This window comes from Rhineura floridana, chromosome 6, assembly GCF_030035675.1.
Source record: "Rhineura floridana isolate rRhiFlo1 chromosome 6, rRhiFlo1.hap2, whole genome shotgun sequence".
Classification (NCBI taxonomy): domain Eukaryota; kingdom Metazoa; phylum Chordata; class Lepidosauria; order Squamata; family Rhineuridae; genus Rhineura; species Rhineura floridana.
In genome coordinates this window covers 63540795-63559552 of record NC_084485.1, presented here as the reverse complement: position 1 = coordinate 63559552, position 18758 = coordinate 63540795, and the positions used below count along the sequence as shown (strand labels likewise).

At 43.8% G+C, this 18758-nt stretch overlaps 1 protein-coding gene and 1 long non-coding RNA gene across 2 annotated transcripts in view; one reads left to right on the top strand and one right to left on the bottom strand.

Annotated features, from left to right (window-relative positions):
- The window catches only part of PFKFB2 (6-phosphofructo-2-kinase/fructose-2,6-biphosphatase 2), an 87337-nt gene extending 69222 nt beyond the window's left edge, over nt 1-18115 (top strand). Inside the window, exons 16-17 of the transcript XR_009763469.1 lie at nt 9257-9409; nt 17030-18115. The gene's annotated coding sequence lies outside the window, so the exon portion shown is untranslated. The remainder of the gene's footprint in view (nt 1-9256; nt 9410-17029) is intronic.
- LOC133387401 (uncharacterized) overlaps nt 1099-18758 on the bottom strand; it is a 31060-nt gene continuing 13400 nt past the window's right edge. Inside the window, exons 2-3 of the long non-coding RNA XR_009763470.1 lie at nt 4932-5033; nt 1099-1899 (exon numbers count right to left, since the gene is read on the bottom strand). This is a non-coding gene — a long non-coding RNA (uncharacterized LOC133387401). The remainder of the gene's footprint in view (nt 1900-4931; nt 5034-18758) is intronic.

Genomic DNA, 18758 nt, shown 5'->3' with positions numbered 1-18758 from the left:
GCATAGATCCTTCCTGCCAGACCAAGGGTCTAGTTATCTCCTGGTAGTTAGATGGACCCTTGTTATCTAATCCCTCAGGTCAGCTTCAAAGTTGGCCTACTTGAGTGTCAGAGCAGTGTGGCCTGACACAGAAAGGGTATTCTATACATACCAGCCGGTAGCAGATGTAACAATATTTCTCTCTGTAGCATTATATCTGAGAATTTAATGCAGTATTAAATATAAACAGCCTTCTGCTTGGGCTGTTTTAATGCCATTGAGCAGCCAATGCAACATTCAAGTCAATATTCAAAATGGCATAAAGCATTCAATCACAGAAGACATTTCTAATGAAATAAATAGAACTGTGTGGGTGTTAGATTTTAACATCTATGGTTGGTATTGTCTTTAGTTCCATGGAATAATGCCATGTTTGCTGATTGCACACCAAAAATATTACAACTATACTAGTTCCAAAGAGACATGAGGAGAGCAGAGGTACGACTTTGGAGCAGTAGTATATGGGAATGACAAGCAAATACTTGAGACAAAGATGAATAGAAAACAATTGTCAATGATCCAAACTGAGAGGTTATACATTCCACAGTTTTGTCCATATTAGACTAGTATCTGAAGGTGACTTGTCTTTGTCACTTACCCAAATTCTACAAATGACAATAATTTTTAAAAAGAATGTGATTGAACTTTATAGGAAAAAGTAATTATTGCACTGTTATGCACTTTAGTAATTATGCAGAACATGTCTGTTTTGTCTTTGGATATTCTTATTAGAGCATGGGCACATTTTGTTTGTTAGTTACATCCTCAGTTAAATAGGTCAGGATTAGTTCATATCCTGAAAAGGGACTCTACATGCATGCATAGGTGTGTAAAATATGCTCAAAAGGTAGTTTTAGGAGAAGAACCTGCAAAGGACACATTCTCTTTCAAATGCTGTATTTAAAAAATGGCTAGAATTTTTTCATGTTGATAGTCCAGGTCGAATAGTACAATGTTTATTTGCAATCCAACAGTCCAAGGTAACTGGCACAAATGTTCTTTTTAAAAAAATATGTTTATTATTTTAAAAATCAATTACAATGAAAAAAAAACCATCGAAACACTTTTGATTTCTGAAATACAATAAAGCATTCCATTAATGTAATCTTGTTTCCTCCTGTTACTTTCTTGTGTCTGTTTGTTAAACAATAGCAAGAGCTGTTGCTCTGGTTACATTCTCTGCTGCTCCTCTCGCAGCTCCCTCAAATGCAAACAGGAAGGCGCTGCAGGATGGCAGCAGCTGTGCATCATTACTCAGCAGCAAGAAGCAAGATGCTGGAGTGTTGAAGGGAAGATCTCAGTAAAATTACAAGTGAAAGGGAACAGAGGTTGAAGGTGTCAAAGGACAAGACAGAAAAGTCTTACAGAAGAAAGAAAAAAGAGAGAAGGTAGGAGGAAACCTGGAAATTGTGGAGAGAGAACTCTGAACTCTGCCCTTCATTTGCCAGTCCGCCTAGGCTTGCCAACAGGGCAAGACATTCAGGTGTTTGCTGTGGTAGATTCAAGTGCATCCAGCAACTTTATGGATTTGAACTTTGTCAAGAGGCATAGCATGCTAATCATCAAGCTCGAGATCCTGTTGTCTGTGGAAACCATTGATGAGTGGTCCCTGATGTCGGGGGTGGTGACTCAGGCCACCGTGGAGTTGAGAGTGGAGATACCGGGACACATGGAAAGGATGTTGTTCTGTCTAGCTGATTTGCCTCAATTCCTGGTGGTGCTGGGAATGACATGGCTGGCACAGCACGATCCTGTCACCTCTTGGGGAAAGGCTACGGTGACGTTCCAACCGGATTACTCCAGAGTCGGCCATTCCAGCGATGCTGGCTGCCACTTCCCCAACTGAGGAGACTCACCTGCCTAACAAATACGAAGACTTTCAGGATGTTTTTGATAAAAAGGAAGCTGACCACCTGCCCCCCCCCCACCATTCATACAACTGTGCTATAGATTTGATCCCTGGGGCTAGCATCCCTCAGGGCACATTTATTCCCTGTCAGCCAGAGTTGGCAGCACTGCAGGAGTTCCTTGACACCAACTGGCAGCGAGGGTTCATTCGACCATCCAAGTTACCCACCAGAGCCCCGCTGCTGTTTCTCAAGAAGAAAAGTGGGGACCTACATCCTTGTCATGACTACAGGGAGCTTAACTAGATCACCATCCCCAACAGTTACCCTTTGCCTTTTCAACAAGACGCTGGAGCACCTGCATCCAGTTAAAATCTATGCCAAGCTAGATCTACGTGGAGCTTACAACCTTGTCAGAATCAGAGATGGGGATGAGTGGCAAACCACCTTCAAGACCCGGTATGGCCACTTTGAGTACCTGGTCATGCCGTTTGGACTATCGAACGCCACAGCTGTCTTCCAAAATTTCATGAATGACATCTTCCGGGACTACTTGGACCGCTTTATGATAATTTATTTATATGATAACCTTATTTACTCTGACTCCCCAGAGCAGTGGAGTCGCATGTGCAGGCGGTGCTGCAGAGACTGAGAGAGCAACACTTGTACGCCAAGCTAGAGAAGTGTGGTTTCAACTTGACCACCCTGGACTTTCTGAGTTAGTGTATCACCTCCACAGGAGTCAAAATGGATCCAGGGAAGGTGCGCTGCATGCTCTCCTGGCACTACCCAAAGCCAAGAAAGACCTGCAGTGGTTCCTGGGGTTTGCCCATTATTATTGACACTTCATTGCAGCCTTCCCCAACTTAACTGCCCCGCTCAATAACTGCCTAAAAGGACCTGGTCTCTTCCATTGGACTGAAGTGGCTTAACAGGCATTCAAGGATCCAAAGCTGCTGTTCAGCAGACCCTCAATGCCCTTTTGTGATGGAGACTGATGCATTGGACATAGCCATTGGAGATGTGTTATTACAACCAGCCCAGAAGGAGGGGTGTTCCAACCCTGAACATACTTCTTTCAAAAGCTGATAGTGTGGAAAGAAACTACACAGTCTTAGAGAAGGAGTTACTTGTCATCTGCGATGCGTTTGAGACCTGGTGACACCTCCTGGAGGGAGCTCGGCACAAAGTGGAGGTCCACACTGACCATCAGAACTTAGAAAGCCTCCAGATGGCCCGCAAGTTGAACAAGCGGCAAGTGTGGTGGGCCCAGTTCTTTGCTAGGTTTCGCTTCTACATTAACTGCGTTCCCCAGGCACAGAACTACCGGGCTGATGCCTTATCCAGCAAGCCACAGTACAGAGAAGCCCAACCTCCGTCCCCACTACATTTCATTATACCCCTGAAGAAAATGGTGGTGGCAGCCTGTCCAGACGCATGGTTCAAAGAACTACGTCATGCTCAGGAGCAAAAGACCTTTTCGCTCAGGAGAGGGTGTGAGAACTGGAGCTGCCTTTCCAAGACAGCACACCAGGCTTCTTTCAGAGGGGAGGGTTGCTCTACCACTATGAAGCTCTTTATGCGCCTCCAGGAGAGGTTCGAACCAAGGTCCTCTAACAGTGCCACAACACCCCAACTGCAGTGCATTTTGGGGTGCTTAAAACTTTACAGGTGGTCACACGGGACTTTGGGTGGCCAAGGGTCAGGCATGATGTGGAAAGATATGTACAATCCTGCCCCACATGCATGAGAGCTAAACACACCCTGGGGCAACCTGCTGAATTGCAGGAGCCGCTCCCCACACCTGAAGGACAGTGGTGTATGGTGACTCTGGACTTTATCAAGGACCTGCCTGCTTCTCAGGGGAAAACAATGGTTTTGGTGGTTGTGAACGTCTTCAGTAAAATTGCTCTTTTCATCCCCTGTGATGGATTACCAACCACGAGGGAGACAGCCCAGTTGTTTGTTCAGCATGTTTTCCAGTTGCATGGACTCCCCACAAATTTGGTTTTGGACAAGGGGGCCCAGTTCATGGCTTGGTTCTGGAGCACCCTGTGGCAGCTATTACAGAGTGAACTTAAGATGTTATCTGTGCACCACCCCCAGACAGATGGGCAAACGGAGAAAGTGAATACAGCCTTGGAGCAGTACCTTCGCTGCTATGTGAACTACCAGCAGGACAACTGGGTGTCCTTGCTGCCCCTAGCTGAGTTTGCCTACAACAATTTGGTGCACGTGTCCACTCAGCAGACATCATTCTTTGCCAATTTTGGCTACCACCCACACACCTTCACCACCCCCAGCTCTAATCCAGCTCTCCTAGCAGCAGCGGAGTTCATGCAAGAGTTGCAGGCAATGCAGCACCTGCTACAAGAACAACTAGCCAGAGCTAAAGCTGACTACAAGAGAGTAGCAGATCAGCAATGCCAGCCAGGCCCTGAAATACAGGTGAGCGACAAAGTGTGGCTCTCCACTTGCTGATGCAAGTTCCCTACCACAAGTTTGTGGAGGGGAGGCTGGGACCCTTCAAAGCAGAAGCACAGATTAACCCAGTCACCTTCCCCCTATGCTTATCCCTCTCCTTAAAGATCCACCCAGTATTTCACGGATCACTGCTCAACCTGGAGAAGCCGCCAGACCCTCACCGAGCACCTGTTTCACCCCACCAGTCGTAGTGGACAGTCAAGAGGAGTGTGAAGTGGAGCAGATCCTCAAGGAAAGTTGCAATATCTGATCGATTGGAGGGGGTTTGGTCTGGAGGAAAGATCCTGGGAGGCGGCAACAGATATCCATGCACTGGATTTGGTGAGAGAGTTCCATGAAACTTATCCAGACACGCCCACACCCCTGAGGTGGGGGGAAAATCGGCATGGGAGGATGATGTCATGAGCCATACTGATAGACAAGGGTGAAAGAGATTATGAGGATTGGGACTGGGAACCCAGAGAGAGGGGGCAAGCAGCAGGGTGGGCTCACAGGGTGCCCCAACCCCCATCTTTGACAGCTCAGCCCCCTCAGCTCCTGACCCCCCTGTAGAAGCCCCACCTGGCCCATCGGACGCTCTCCAACTGGACACACCATCGCTGCTGCCAGAGACTCAGCCTTGCATGTCATCAGACAAGTCTTGGCATTCTCACTCACCCAGACCTGGGTAGAATAGAAAGAATAAGGCAGCTACACATAAGGAAGCCAGGAAGATGCATTCCAGCCCAGTCTACGTTACTGAATGTGTGCAGTGGCTTCTTCCACACACTGAGATTTTTTAATGAGATTTTTTTCTTAATCTTATTTCTCAGCCAATTCTTGGCTCCCAAAGGTTCACCGCAAAGAACATTGTTCCATGTACACAGACAGACACATACATTAAAATGCAATACATTCAGCACACAGGAGCCACTGGAAGCACGGTCCTAAGATCTTTCCCTTCTAGCCTTACAACTGGGCTTCCTTGACAACATTCACAAGTGACAACATCCCTGATACTTACAACTGATCCCTGAGGCTCTTGCTTGTAGGTGCCACCTGGCACCAAAGATCCCTACTGTAAAAGTCCTGCCTTGGCTTCTTACAGTGTAAACCTATAAAAGTATACTTAGAAGTATGTCCCATTATATCCAACGGGACTTATTCTCAGGTAAATGTGCACAGGGTACTAGTTTTAAAGGCCACAATTTCCCAAACTTCTGTTCCTGCCTATCTATAATAGGTGACATCCCACTTGAAAGAACAATGGGATTTGTTAGTGAGAGATGGCAAATCACTGTGATGTACATGTATTAATATGTATTAATTAGAGTAGCTCACTGTGATAATCTGCAAATGTAACAGCTGTGAAAAGCTAGCATGCTCACCATCTGTTTGCTTGTTTCCAGAGAAGCAGACCATTCTATCAAGTTCCTGAAAGTTTTATAATCATTCCCAGTAAAGAACTGGCACAAAGCACAGGACACAAACCATTCTGACATCACCTTGGAGTGAATTTAGTAATTTCACAAAGCTGAACACTTAGTTATTCGAAGCTAAGGGAGGAATTAATCATTTATCCTTGCAGCTCCACTGACCTGAAAACCGTGTGTGTGTGTGTGTGTGTGTGTGTGTGTGTGTGTGTGTGTGTGTGTGTGTGTGTGTGTGTGTGTGTGTGTGTGTGTGTGTGTGTGTGTGTGTGTGTGTGTGTGTGTGTGTGTGTGTGTGTGTGTGTGTGTGTGTGTGTGTGTGTGTGTGTGTGTGTGTGTGTGTGTGTGTGTGTGTGTGTGTGTGTGTGTGTGTGTGTGTGTGTGTGTGTGTGTGTGTGTGTGTGTGTGTCCCATTTCATAGCTTTGTATACCTAGATCATTTGTGCTAAGTATCATTATAACATTCGGGATCTTGCCTCACAGATGAGATAGACAGGAAAATTAATTTTTCTTTTTCCTGTCATAGATACAGAATCACGCTGAGGCTCTTGGCATTCAAGCCCACAGTGCGAGTTTCCCACACTTCAATTACTTCGGTCTTACTTTTCCTGAAAGATGATGATGGAGGCTGGGGGAGTCATGGACCCATCACCAAATAAGATGGCAAAAAGAGATAGATCTGCATGAGTTTGCATATGCTAATTTGTATGTATAGTTAGTACATTTAAAAACAATTACCAAAATTTACACAGAAATGCAATACAGCTCACTGTAGTGGAGAAGAGTGTAACCAGGTGATCTGTGTGATTGCTCAGTCTGCTGTCCGTGTGCCAACAGTTGACAGGAAACATCAAGGCCCTTGGCTGCCCATTCCTAGGGTTCTTTATCTTTAAACTAGACTTGGACCAGCCAGCCCTTCAAATAGAGGACTCCTTCAAATGTAGAATTGTCCTGTGACAGCCCTTCAATGGCAGGTTGGGAAGTGGGGAGAGTATACCAGGCAGCTTATTCAAACCAATATTCCATTGTGGAAATCAAAACTAAAGAATGGAAAAGAGATGCAACATTAGAGCGGTGGCAAGGGAAGGCCTTGTAATGGAAAACATGGTGGATTGTTGCCTTTGGTAAATAGTTGCCCTTCACTTACATGAATATCAGAAAACATCAGTGCTTCTGCTGAGCAGGGACTGTTTTCACTCAGGTTGGGGGAAACTAAGAAAAGTAGTGAGTGCTTTGCAAAAAAAAAATGCCAGTCACTCTCTCAGCCTAACCTACCTTGCAGGATTGTTGTGAGGATAATATGGGGAGGGGAGAACCATGTACACCATCCTGAGCTCCCTGGAGGAAAGGTGGAATAGAAATGTAAGAAATAAAATTTAAAAAGTCACATTTTCTCTGTGTAAGTGTGTGTTTTAATTCCCTGTGTGAGACAGACATAAGATCCAGGCTCAGCATGCCTGACATCATCCATGATTTCCTCAGAATGTAGGCAAGGCCAACTGAAGAGTTACCATAGATACTCCTTGCAGCTGGCTTCAGTCCACTGTTGTTCCACCCAAGAATAAGTACACAAATTATTATTATACAGCCACGAGAGTAGCTGTATGCTATGGCCAGCATGGATTTTACACATTCTGCAATGTTAAATTGAAAATACCCCCTCATGCCATTCTGCTGCTTCCCATAAGCTCATTTCAACACAAAACCTTACATAATGTAGTCCTGAACTCATGCTTAACAACCCTCTAAGTTTTCATGGCAATACACAAAACATTCAGAGAGAATCAAGAGTTCAAAGTGTAAAACAAGAGAGAAAAAACCCACACCCCTGTTGGACTTTTTTCTGTCAGTGATCTCACAATTTGTTGAAATAAATTAAAAATCAGCCATGTTCACAGCGTACCTGTAATGCTATTACTGATCTTGCCCCATACTCTGACCTTTATTTTTTGCAGTTTAAAGGTTAAAAAACTGCATGGCTGATTTTCATTTAATTTAAGAAAATTAACATTGGAGTCTATAATAAATGCAAGCATGCTCAGTAAGAACCAACTGCCAAGAGTTCTAAAAGCCAGATTAATAGCTGTTTAGCTTGGCTAACCTGGGGATTACACCCATGCCAGATATTTATTCCACTTTAAATAGTCATGGCTTCCACCAAAGAATCCTGGGAAGTGTAGTTTGTGAGGGATGCTGACAGTTGTTAGGAGACTCCTATTCCCCTGACAGACCTCCAGTGGCCACAGTAGTTTAACAGTCAGCCCCTCTTCCCAGAATTCTGGAGATTGTAGCTCTGTGAGGGGAACAGAGCATCTCCTAGCAACTATCAGCATCTTTCACAAACTCCACTTCCCAGGATTCTTTCGGGGAAGCGATCACTGTCTAAAGTCAAATAAAGGTCTGGTGTGGATGTGGATGTGGCCCGGACAGCTTTGGTTTAAATTTGGGTGAGAGGCTACATGTGCCTGCTGTAGAATAAAAAGGTGGGGGGAACCCTGAAAAAGAATGATACTGTTCACAATGTTTTCCTTTTGGAAAGGAAAGGAGCTTTCCCTCTGCCCAGTGCCCACCCAATTCTCCCCCTTCCCCTTCTTCCCTCTCCCCTCCCCCTTCCTCCCTACCCTTATCCTCCTCCCCTCTTTCCCTCTTCTCCCCTCTCCCTGCCCCTCCCCCAGGTCAGTTTTACCTATCCTAAGCATGATTGTACAGGAGTAAATCCCACTGAACTCAAAAAGCATGCAAATGATCAAACCTGCCCTCCCGTCCTCCTGTCTCCTATCCCCTCCCTGTTGCCCCTTCCCTCGCTTCTCCAGCCCACTCCCCTTCCGGTTCCCTCCTCCTCCTTCCCCCTTCCCTCACTTCTTCCTTCCTTTTTGTTGTGTTTATGTCGCTTTTTTATTTTATGTCGATATTTAAATTGTGCTTTACTTATTTACTGTAAGTCACCCAAAAACTTCATGTGAATGGGGCAGCATAAAAATACTGTAAATAAAATAATAAATAAAATAAATAAGTAGGAAAAAGAACTGGAATTAAGAAGCAATTAATGAGTTCTTTATACTCATCTACCAGGTGAAACCAACAACAACAAATGAGTTGGCCTGAACCTCCAACCAGGGCACTCTGAATTAAAGGAACAGTCACCAAGAAAAGATGCACTAGTCCTTTGCCTACCCACACTTGATAAGAAGATGTGGAAACTGCTGTGCGTGCACGTGCACACGCGTGCAAAAACAAAACAAAAACCTATGGCTGGATCTGATAAAACACAAAAGCTAACCTGGTCTATAATTATTTGCAAACAACAGTATCAGGATTTTCAATAAAACAGGACTGAACAAAGAATGATTCCAAATAATTCCTTTGAGCCTGTGGCTCTTGATTGTACATACAATTTTTTTTTTAAAGTTACCTGTTGACTGAGACACTTCTTTCTCATCAAGTTTTTCCACCTCTGCTCTGTTTATCTGGTTTCAGGTTAAGGAACGAGCGTTCCTGCCTGCCGTGCCTATCATCCTTCTGGGTGCCCTTGTAAAGGCTTCAAGTGTTCCCTTTGGCTGCCATGATGGTGCTTCTCCCTTGCTGCCACATTGGGCTTCTTACATGGGCTCTGTTGTTGTTGAGTTAAAGGTAAGTAAGTAAGGCTTTTGGGTGCTTGTTAGTACTTATTTCTAAAACTAAAAGTGCTGGGGCTTTGTCTCACCTGGAAGATATGCCATCAGGAACACTAATTATTGGGGGGGGGGGCTAAGTGAGGATTCCTCAGCAGTATATAAACAAATTGTCTATGACTAGTATAGCAAAGGCATTCTATGCATGCTTAGAGCCACTGCCCATTTTCATATTAGTTCACAAATTATCTGGTGGAGTTCTGCCTTTAAGATCTGGTATCTATAAATGCTACTGTGATTTTGGGGAAGCTCAGATATCTCCCGCTATTCATCTCAGTCAGGTTGCACCTTTATGTTGTATTCTTTTCAAGACTGGGAGAGCAAGAAGGCTGGCCGCTTGTACCCAATGTTTTACTGCACCAGGCTTTATACTCTGTAGAGTACACCCACTCCAAATACCCTTACATCTAGTGCAATCTGTGGACAGAAAGTCAGGCCCTTTCTCCAGTCCTTCTTATGGGTGTTACTAATGTCATAAGCTTACTTGTTAAGGAGACTACTGTTAAAAGGGTAAGTGCAAGGAAAAACTTAAAAGTAGATTACCATGATATAGCTGATGTGAGTCCAGAGGTTTTGAAAAGAAAGGAGTTGATACATCTGAGTAAGTGTGTACCTGAGATTTCCTTTTACTTGCACAGAAACTGGCCATTTAGTTGTCTGCCAAGAATTGCTTTGTAGTTCTTTATAATTTCCTTAAGGTGTTGGCAGTTTTAGATTTTCTGATTTCTTGCTTCCTCTTCTAAAACAACAACACTGTACAGGTCCTTTAAAGTTTATTGCAGATTATAAAGTAAGGAGTGGCAAAAGAACATACTTGCTCTAAGTGTGCACTAAACAACATGAGGCTACAGAGATATAGGCCTACCCCATGCCATTTGCCTTATCTGAATATGGTCTCTCTGTATGGGCTTTATATACTGGTGATGGTATGTTGTGACTGGATGCTGAATTACACAATAGCCTATGCTCAGTAATGTCAACCTGGGCAGGGTGGTTGCTGACTCAGAAGCATCTTTTTTTTTAAAGCCTCCCACTAAAGTCAATGGCAGGGATATTTCTTGTGCCAGTCTTGACTGGTGTAAAGTAGCTGGTGTGGCATAGCACTGTTGTGGCCATGGACTGAAGGCATATAGAAACTGTGTTCTTCCCCTGTGTCGGCCCTGTCCCATTAACAACTCTGCCCCGTTTTAGCTGTTCCACCAGGAGAATGTTCTGCCAACATGTCTGAGCTGTCTACAGGTATATCTGTCATGGCAGAATCATGCATAAATGGGAACGGATGGAATTGGCATCAGATGGAGGAGGGAGGAGTCAGGTGCATTTTTACAAAGAGGCAGAAGACATAAGGAATCGCTGAAGTCATGCCTACCTCTGCTTTTTCCTGAAAATGAATATTTCATCCAGAAGCCACCTTTCAGTGTTCCTAGGAATAGAACGGATTTGTCCCTCTTAATCTAGTGTTTAAGTGTTTAGTGGAAGCAGTATTTAACTTTGCTTCATTGTCATTATTAGAAGAGGAGGATCTAAGGGAGTAATGCAGTGTATATAAAACACACACACACCATTAATACCAAGTCTTGTTTTCTAATTCACTGGTGAAATGGGTTAGGTTGGGGAGCACCAGACATTTTTTTCTCTGTGGTCAATCTTGTATTTCTGGAATGCCCTCCCAGCAGGAAAATTCATATGGCTCCCTCTCTGTTGTCAAATCTGAGTGATTGTTCTGGTTATTTTTAAAGAACTATTTTGTCTGTTATCATTTTTAATGTTAATTGTTCTTACTGGCCATGGCCTATTCTGTCTATGTACCTTCAAGCACATGATGATATACCAAGGCCATGTAGCTTTAATATGTCAATATTCCCCCTTCAAAACAATGTGCTATGGGTAGGTTCGGGGGACTTCTGTTAGATTCTCACTTATTTTCATTTATTTTGTTTATTCATAATGGTATTCACCAGTCAACAACTCATAAATATATATATATCAGGATGGTATTCAATTTAACCTGTGTCTGTGTTGGCATTGCTTTTTAAGATGTTTTTAAAGTTTTTTTAAAAGAATGCTTTTAGTATTTTTTTAAAGAACTTTTTAATATGTTTGTTTTTGAGGTGTTTTAAAATGTTTTTAGCATTTTGTCCCTCGTCTGCCACCCTGTGCTCCTTTTGGAAGGAAGGGCAGGATAGTAATGTAATAAATAATAATTTGTGTAAGGTTAACAGAAGTGAAATATTTATAAAATTAAGTTTAATTTATTTTAGTATTAGTCTAAAGGTTATACACACAGATTAGAGTTGCCAAGTCTCCAGTTTTCACCTAGGGACTCTGGATCTTTGGGGTCCTCTCCGGGTGACATACCCCAATCTCCAGAGTCTCAGCCTTCATTTTTTAAAAAAATTAAGTTTCTAGGTGGTGTGGTTTAAGATATACACCAAAATGTCAGCCACCACCCCCCCCGGCAACTTCTGTTAAATGAGTTTGTAGCTGGCTGCTCTAACCCCACCCTTTCAGGTTTGTAGCCAATAAGTGAAGTCAGGGTTGTGATTGGCAAGGGATTTGTTGACCTCCAGGCAATAGCTAGAGCCCATTGCAAGGCCAGAAGACTTGTCTTTTGCTGGTTTATAGCTTTTTCTCTGTGTGCAGGTTAGGAGATGTAGAACAAAAAAATCACAGCAGGATCTTTGTATGCAATCATTTACTGTAAACAATTTGAGTTATAATAAAAGTGTACATGCAGGGGTTTTTTGGAATTACTTGCAAAAATAGCATATAAATTTTATTTTTCAAATGATTTTTAGACAGAATTTTAAAAGAAGTGTATATGCACCTTGTTTAAATTTTCCTCGGCTTTTGAACAGAGCAGTTTATTTCTCTAATTCATAGTCTGTTATGAAAACCTTCCCAATATGAATCTTTAATTCTATACTCAATTTTCTGCGAGTAAACCTCGCAGCTGCGTGTGCTGGGACTCTCATTCTGCTTCCTGACTCCTAACAGAGCACAGCAGAGCAGAGGAGAGGGAGCTGTCTCAGTTGATCTACAGGTGAGGACATATAAGCAAGCCAGCTTTCAGAGAGCGAGCAAACAGAGAGAGCAAACAGGCAGAGCAAACAGGAGTTTGACAAAGGAGCTGTAGCGAGGAAAGGAAAAAGGCAAGATGGCTCTGAAGCCGTGTGCTCTAAGCCATGTGCTCTGAAGGGCTCCATAGCAGCTTGATTGGAAGGGGTGTGGCCTGATAGCTATTGGCTTAAGGGCATGGCCTGAGAACTGCTGAGAGCAACAAGCAGCAGCTGTGTGTGCTGGGACTCTCATTCTGCTTCCTGACTCCTAGCAGAGCAGAGCAGAGCAGAGGGAGCTGTCTCAGTTGGTCTACAGGTGAGGACATACAATCAAGCCAGCTTTCAAAGAGAGAGCGAACAGAGTGAGCGAACAGGCAGAGCAAACAGGAGTTTGACAAAGGAGCTCGACAGGGGAGGTCAAGGGGGAGGTCCATAAAAAAACAAACCCAAACAAATTACTAATTCTCCTTGTACAGCACACTGCATACTAGTGGGACTCTCAAGTTTATCCTGAAGTAGGACAGGACAAAGCACAGGCCACTCCAGAACAAGTCGTTAGAAAGAAACAAAAGGTAGAAGAGAGTATGAATGGGAAGGATACTCCAGTGGTTGTGACCTGCAAGGTGTGTGCCATGTTTGTTTTTTTGCCTGAGAACAACATGGCATACACCTGCAACAAGTGCAAGCTCGTGGCACTGTTGGAAGAAAAGGTGAGAGGCCTGGAACGGCGGGTGGCCACACTGAGGACTATAAGAGATGAAGAGTTCTTAGACAGAATGCTGGAACAACAGCAGCAAAGAAACATAGAGGTGGAGGAGCAACAGCATGTGGTAGCAGAAGAGGAGACTGCTTTGGAGAGGAATAACGAAGTGGAGGAAACTCTGTGGGAAAGGGTGACAGTTAGGAGCAGAAGAGCTAGAAGACACCCTTCACCAGTGGAGCTATAGAACTGCTTTCAACCACTCAAGGAGGAGACTGGAGGACAGCCTGTGGAGGAAGAATTACAGGAGACGCCATGCAACAACAAGCAAGAGGCTGAAGCTCAAGCAAGCAGGGACAATGAAACCACACCCCACAACAAGAAGAGAAGAGTACTAGTAGTGGGAGACTCCCTACTGCGTGGAATTGAAACCCAAGTATGCCGAGAAGATCCGTGGACTCGCCAGGTATGCTGTCTACCAGGAGGATGGATTAGAAATGAGACGGAAAGGTTGCCATCACTCATCAAGCCCACTGACAGGTATCCCTTTCTCCTCATCCATGTGGGAATAAATGACACTGCCAAACGGAGCTATGAAGAAATCATATCAGACTTTGAAGCCCTGGGAAAGGAAACTCAAGGACTTTGGGGCCCAGATAGTTTTTACATCCATCCTTCCAGTACTTAGAAGAGGAGTAGAAAGGGAAAGAAAAATACTCCGTGTGAATAAATGGCTACGAAGGTGGTGCAGACGTGAGAGATTTGGATTCTGGGACCATGGGCTATGGTTCCTGGAAGATGGACTGCTGGCAAGTGATGGCCTGCATCTCACAAGGACTGGGAAGAATGTGTTTGGCCACAGCATGGAGAAATTCATCAGGAGGGCTTTAAACTGAATCCTAAAGGGTAGGGAGAGGTAAACTTGGTGGTAACGACTGAGGCTTATGCACAGTAGCTGGACCAGAGAGATTGGCTCTAATAGGGCCCAGTAACAGCCCTCAGAAAAATGTAGTAAGGAAGCCAAGCCATAAATCACATGGTCTTCGATGTCTGTATACTAATGCGCAGAGCATGGGAAACAAGCAGGACGAACTTGAACTCTTAATAAAGGAGGGCAATTACGACTTGATAGGTATAACTGAAACTTGGTGGGATGACTCCCATGACTGGAATACAGCAATTGAAGGATACAACTTGTTCAAGAAGAACAGAAGGAATAAAAAGGGAGGTGGAGTTGTGCTATATGTTAAAAATATATATCCCTGCACAGAAATACGGGAAGATGAGCTTGGTAGCTCCACCAAGAGTATCTGGATTAAAATTAATGGGGGAAGTAATAAAAGGAATGTGGTGCTTGGAGTCTACTACGGACCACCCAATCAAGGAGAAGATGAGAATGTAACCTCTGAAAAGCAAATTCTCAATGTTTCAAGGAGGCATGATGTTGTAGTAATGGGGATTTCAATTATCCCGATATCTGTTGGGAGACAAATTCTGCCAAACACGGCCCCTCCAAGAAATTTCTGACTTGTGTTGCAGATAACTTCCTCCTACAGAAAGTGGAGGAAGCAACCAGAGGATGAGCTATCCTGGACTTGATTCTAACCAATAGAGATGATTTGGTGGATGAAGTGGCAGTTACGGGAACTCTGGGGGAAAATGACCACACCATAGTTGAATTCTTGATTTTAACAGAAGCAAAACCCGAGAGTAGCCATACATGCACCCTGGACTTCAGGAAAGCTGATTTTAATACACTCAGAACAATTGTAAGTACAGTTCCATTGCAAGCCACCCTAATGAGAAAGGGAGTCAAAGGTGGGTGGGAGTTTCTAAAAAAGGAAATTCTAAAAGCTCAATGGCAAGCAATTCCAACAAGGAAAAAGGGGGGGAAACAGCAGAAGAAGCCAGTGTGGCTTCATAAAAAGCTTAGAGATGACCTGAAAACAAAAAAGGACACATACAGGAAGTGGAAAGAAGCCCAGGCCACAAAGGAAGAGTACAGGCAGGTATCACGGAATTGCCGGGATGGTGTCAGGAAAGCTAAAGCTGAGAATGAGCTGAGGCTAGCGAGGGATGCTAAAAGCAACAAAAAAAGCTTTCTTCAGGTGCATCCATAGTAAGAGAAAAGAAATGGTGGCACAGCTACTCAATGAGGATGGCAAAATGATAACAGATGACAAAGAAAAGGCAGAAGTGCTCAATTCCTACTTTGGCTCAGTATTTTCCCAAAAAAGGGTATATGACCCTCCCGGGAAACATGAAGTAGAAGGGTCAGGATTGGACCTTGAGATTGATAGACAAATAATCAAGGAATACCTAATCACTTTGAACAAGTTCAAATCAGCAGGGCCCGATAAACTGCATCCTAGAGTATTGAAGCAACTGGCTGAAGAACTCTCAGGACTGCTGTCTATTATCTTTCCGAAATCATGGAGGAACGGTGAAGTGCCGGATGACTGGAGGAGAGCTAATGTTGTCTCTATCTTCAAAAAGGGCAAGAAGGAGGAACCGGGGAACTACAGACCAGTCAGCCTAACATCAAGCCCTGGAAAAATTCTGGAGCAGATTATAAAGCAGTCAGTCTGTAAGCACTTTGAAAGCAATGTAGTGATTACTAGGAGCCAACATGGATATATGAAGAACAAATCCTGCCAAACTAATCTCATCTCATTTTTTGATCGGGTATCCTCCCTTGCAGACTGTGGGAATGCTGTGGACTCATGTTTAAGAAATAATGTATTTTCCTTTGGGAAAAACACACAATGGCATTCTATAACCACATGTGTATTCTATGCCTTTCCTTCTGTTCCAACTAACATACAGGCCTGGATGCAGAAAGACATATCTATAGTGTTACTTTTTCCTTTGAACAGCAGACCACCATGCTACATCACAAACTGCACTTGATATTCCCCTGACTTTAGAAAGTGTGACATGAGGAGCACTTTGAGAAATGCAAATCTAAAGCTTCCTTTGTCACATCTTTGGATCCAACCAGGTCATTGAAGATTACTTAATGTAGACTAGTTATACTTCAGCACTCTTCAGCCTGCATTATTTACCTTCCATGAAGTTTAAGAGTGAACGCACCAACAGTCCTGCATACTTATTTGTGATCAAGGTGTGAATTCTAAGTATTATGCAGAGGGAAGCCTTTATATAGATTTAAGATGCAATCCAAACCCTGACCAGGGAGCAGAGGGGCTTAATGGAGTGCTGGGATGGCATCCATAGCCCTGCTGCCCATGCAGACAGTGAGGGGCAGAAAATCCCTGTGCCAGCCTGAAGCTGGCGCAAGGATTGAGCCCCCAATCAAGCCCAGGTTCTCGCCCCAGGAAACCCCCATGGGCTGCTGTTTGGCGGCTCTCCGCAGAGGCTGGCAGGTCTGGAAAGAGCTGGGCAGAGGGACACCTCTGCTGAATCCAATTACTCCCTCAGGGGTTTGGGTTCCAATGCCTGCAGTAGACAAGATCAAAAACTGTTCAGTATGTCGATTCTTGGCTCTTGTTGACTTGCTACCAAATACAAATGCATCCCAATTATTTCTGAAGATGTTTCTTTAAAAAGTAGCAAGTTTCCACTTGCAAATACATTTTAACTTCCCAGAAGTGATTCTAAGGAGAGGGACACGAGAGAAACCCGTTTGTATGAACCTCCCTTTAATGTTATTCCCATAGAACGTTATGTTCAGGAATGCCACCAAGTTGATCTTACAAGAGATCAAGGGAAAAGAAAACAACAATCTGGCTCTCCCAGTGTACATGGATACAAGATATATATCAGGTTGCCTTTCTAATTCTGTTTCCCTTTTAAACAGAGAAGCCCCTGGGAGAGCACCTGGACAACATTGAAAAAAAACTGGACCTAATCATACATATGGTCACTGCGTTTTGCCACCAACAGGACAGAGAAGAACATCGTGGGCAGTGATACTATTTATTTCCCCCCAGCAGCAATTATTTTCTCAAAATATAAGCTTACCAAAAGAATTCTGCATAAATTGCAACAGCATATAGATAAAGAAAAAAATAGCATATGAACTGAATCATACCAGCTAATAACAAATTCAGATTCATGTCTTTAGGCTTTCTTATTGCCTTTCAATGTCTTGCCTTTTTTTTCTAGCTGCAGTAAGCATGCACAACACAAAATGACAGCAATGGAGGAGGGTTTGTCAATGAAATATTTCATTAACAGTGAAATCCTATACGTGTCTATTCATTTGGAGTATGCACCATCCTAGCCATCAACAGAGGAGGGGTAGGATTGCACTCCAAGGGCACAATCCAACCCGGCAGAGGGTGGCAGAAGTGGCCATCACATCCTACCTACCTTTAGGAGGCACTGGGAGGGGAGGGTACTATGCCAGCAGAACTCAGTGGATGGAAAAGAAAGACATGTTTCCTTCTGCCACCCCTTTTCCCAGTGTATCGGCTGCCAGGACTGGGGGCTACAAGACCGAGCCAAACGGGCTCAGGATGCGGTGGAAATCCCCCTCCCCTCAGTTCCACCCCAAAACATCCCTGGAATACCCCATTTTTGGGAGTTCTGCCAGCTCCAGTTGCACCGGTCTCAGCTGAGCTAGGAGGGCTCTGGCTGTACCCAGGTGGTGGCAGAGTTCCCCAGCTGCGCTATGGCTGCACCCTGGGGGAGGGGAATGACTTCTGCCAGAGCAGCCTGTCTGCACTGATCCTCTCCCTCCTCTGTCACATCCTGTATCCCCTCAGCCTGACGTATATGCCAATTGAAATGTGCCCTGACATTACTCATACCTTTCTCCAAACTTGAGTGACTGTTTTACAATACGATCATATATGTCAGAAGTTACCATCTCCTATTATATATACATATATATGGTTTGCAAATTTTCCAAGTTAGCGCTGAATGGCAATCTCATAAGAATCTTCCCTAAACCTATTTCTTACTACTACTACTCTTGTTATAAAAATCATCTTTAATCAAATTTGGTTTAATAAATTTTAATAATATATACTTTAATAAATAGCAACTTCAGCAATCCCTGCATGATTTCCTCAGTCTCATCTGTAACTTGGGGTGTTATTAAGTACTTAAAGGACTCAGGGCACAATCCTATGACACATATCTGCATAACATTTATATACACCAATTTATATGGATAGATGCAACCTTAGGCCATCTTTCAGAGGGGGAGATCAAACTATGGCCATCATAGCTTACTCTGAGCTCTGGGCTGGCAAAGGAATTTTCTGGGCTCATTATACTATAGGAGTGAGGTTAAGAGCCTGATCTACATGGTCTATTGGCAAGAACTGTTTGCTTATGTACCTTTAGCTAAATTAGCACTGTGCTTCATCGCACACCATCATCCTGTAAGGCTTACTGTGTAAGAAAACTAAAAAAAAAGTTTTAAAAAAGGGAGAAGAGGTCATGAGATCTGAGCCCCTGTACAAAAGACCCAGGTCTCGGGTCTCTTGAGCAATCTCCTAACAAAGCCCCTGACTGTAACAAAGGAATGGTACCCTGAGGTACAGCAAATTACAAGATCAAAAGGAACAACAAAAATC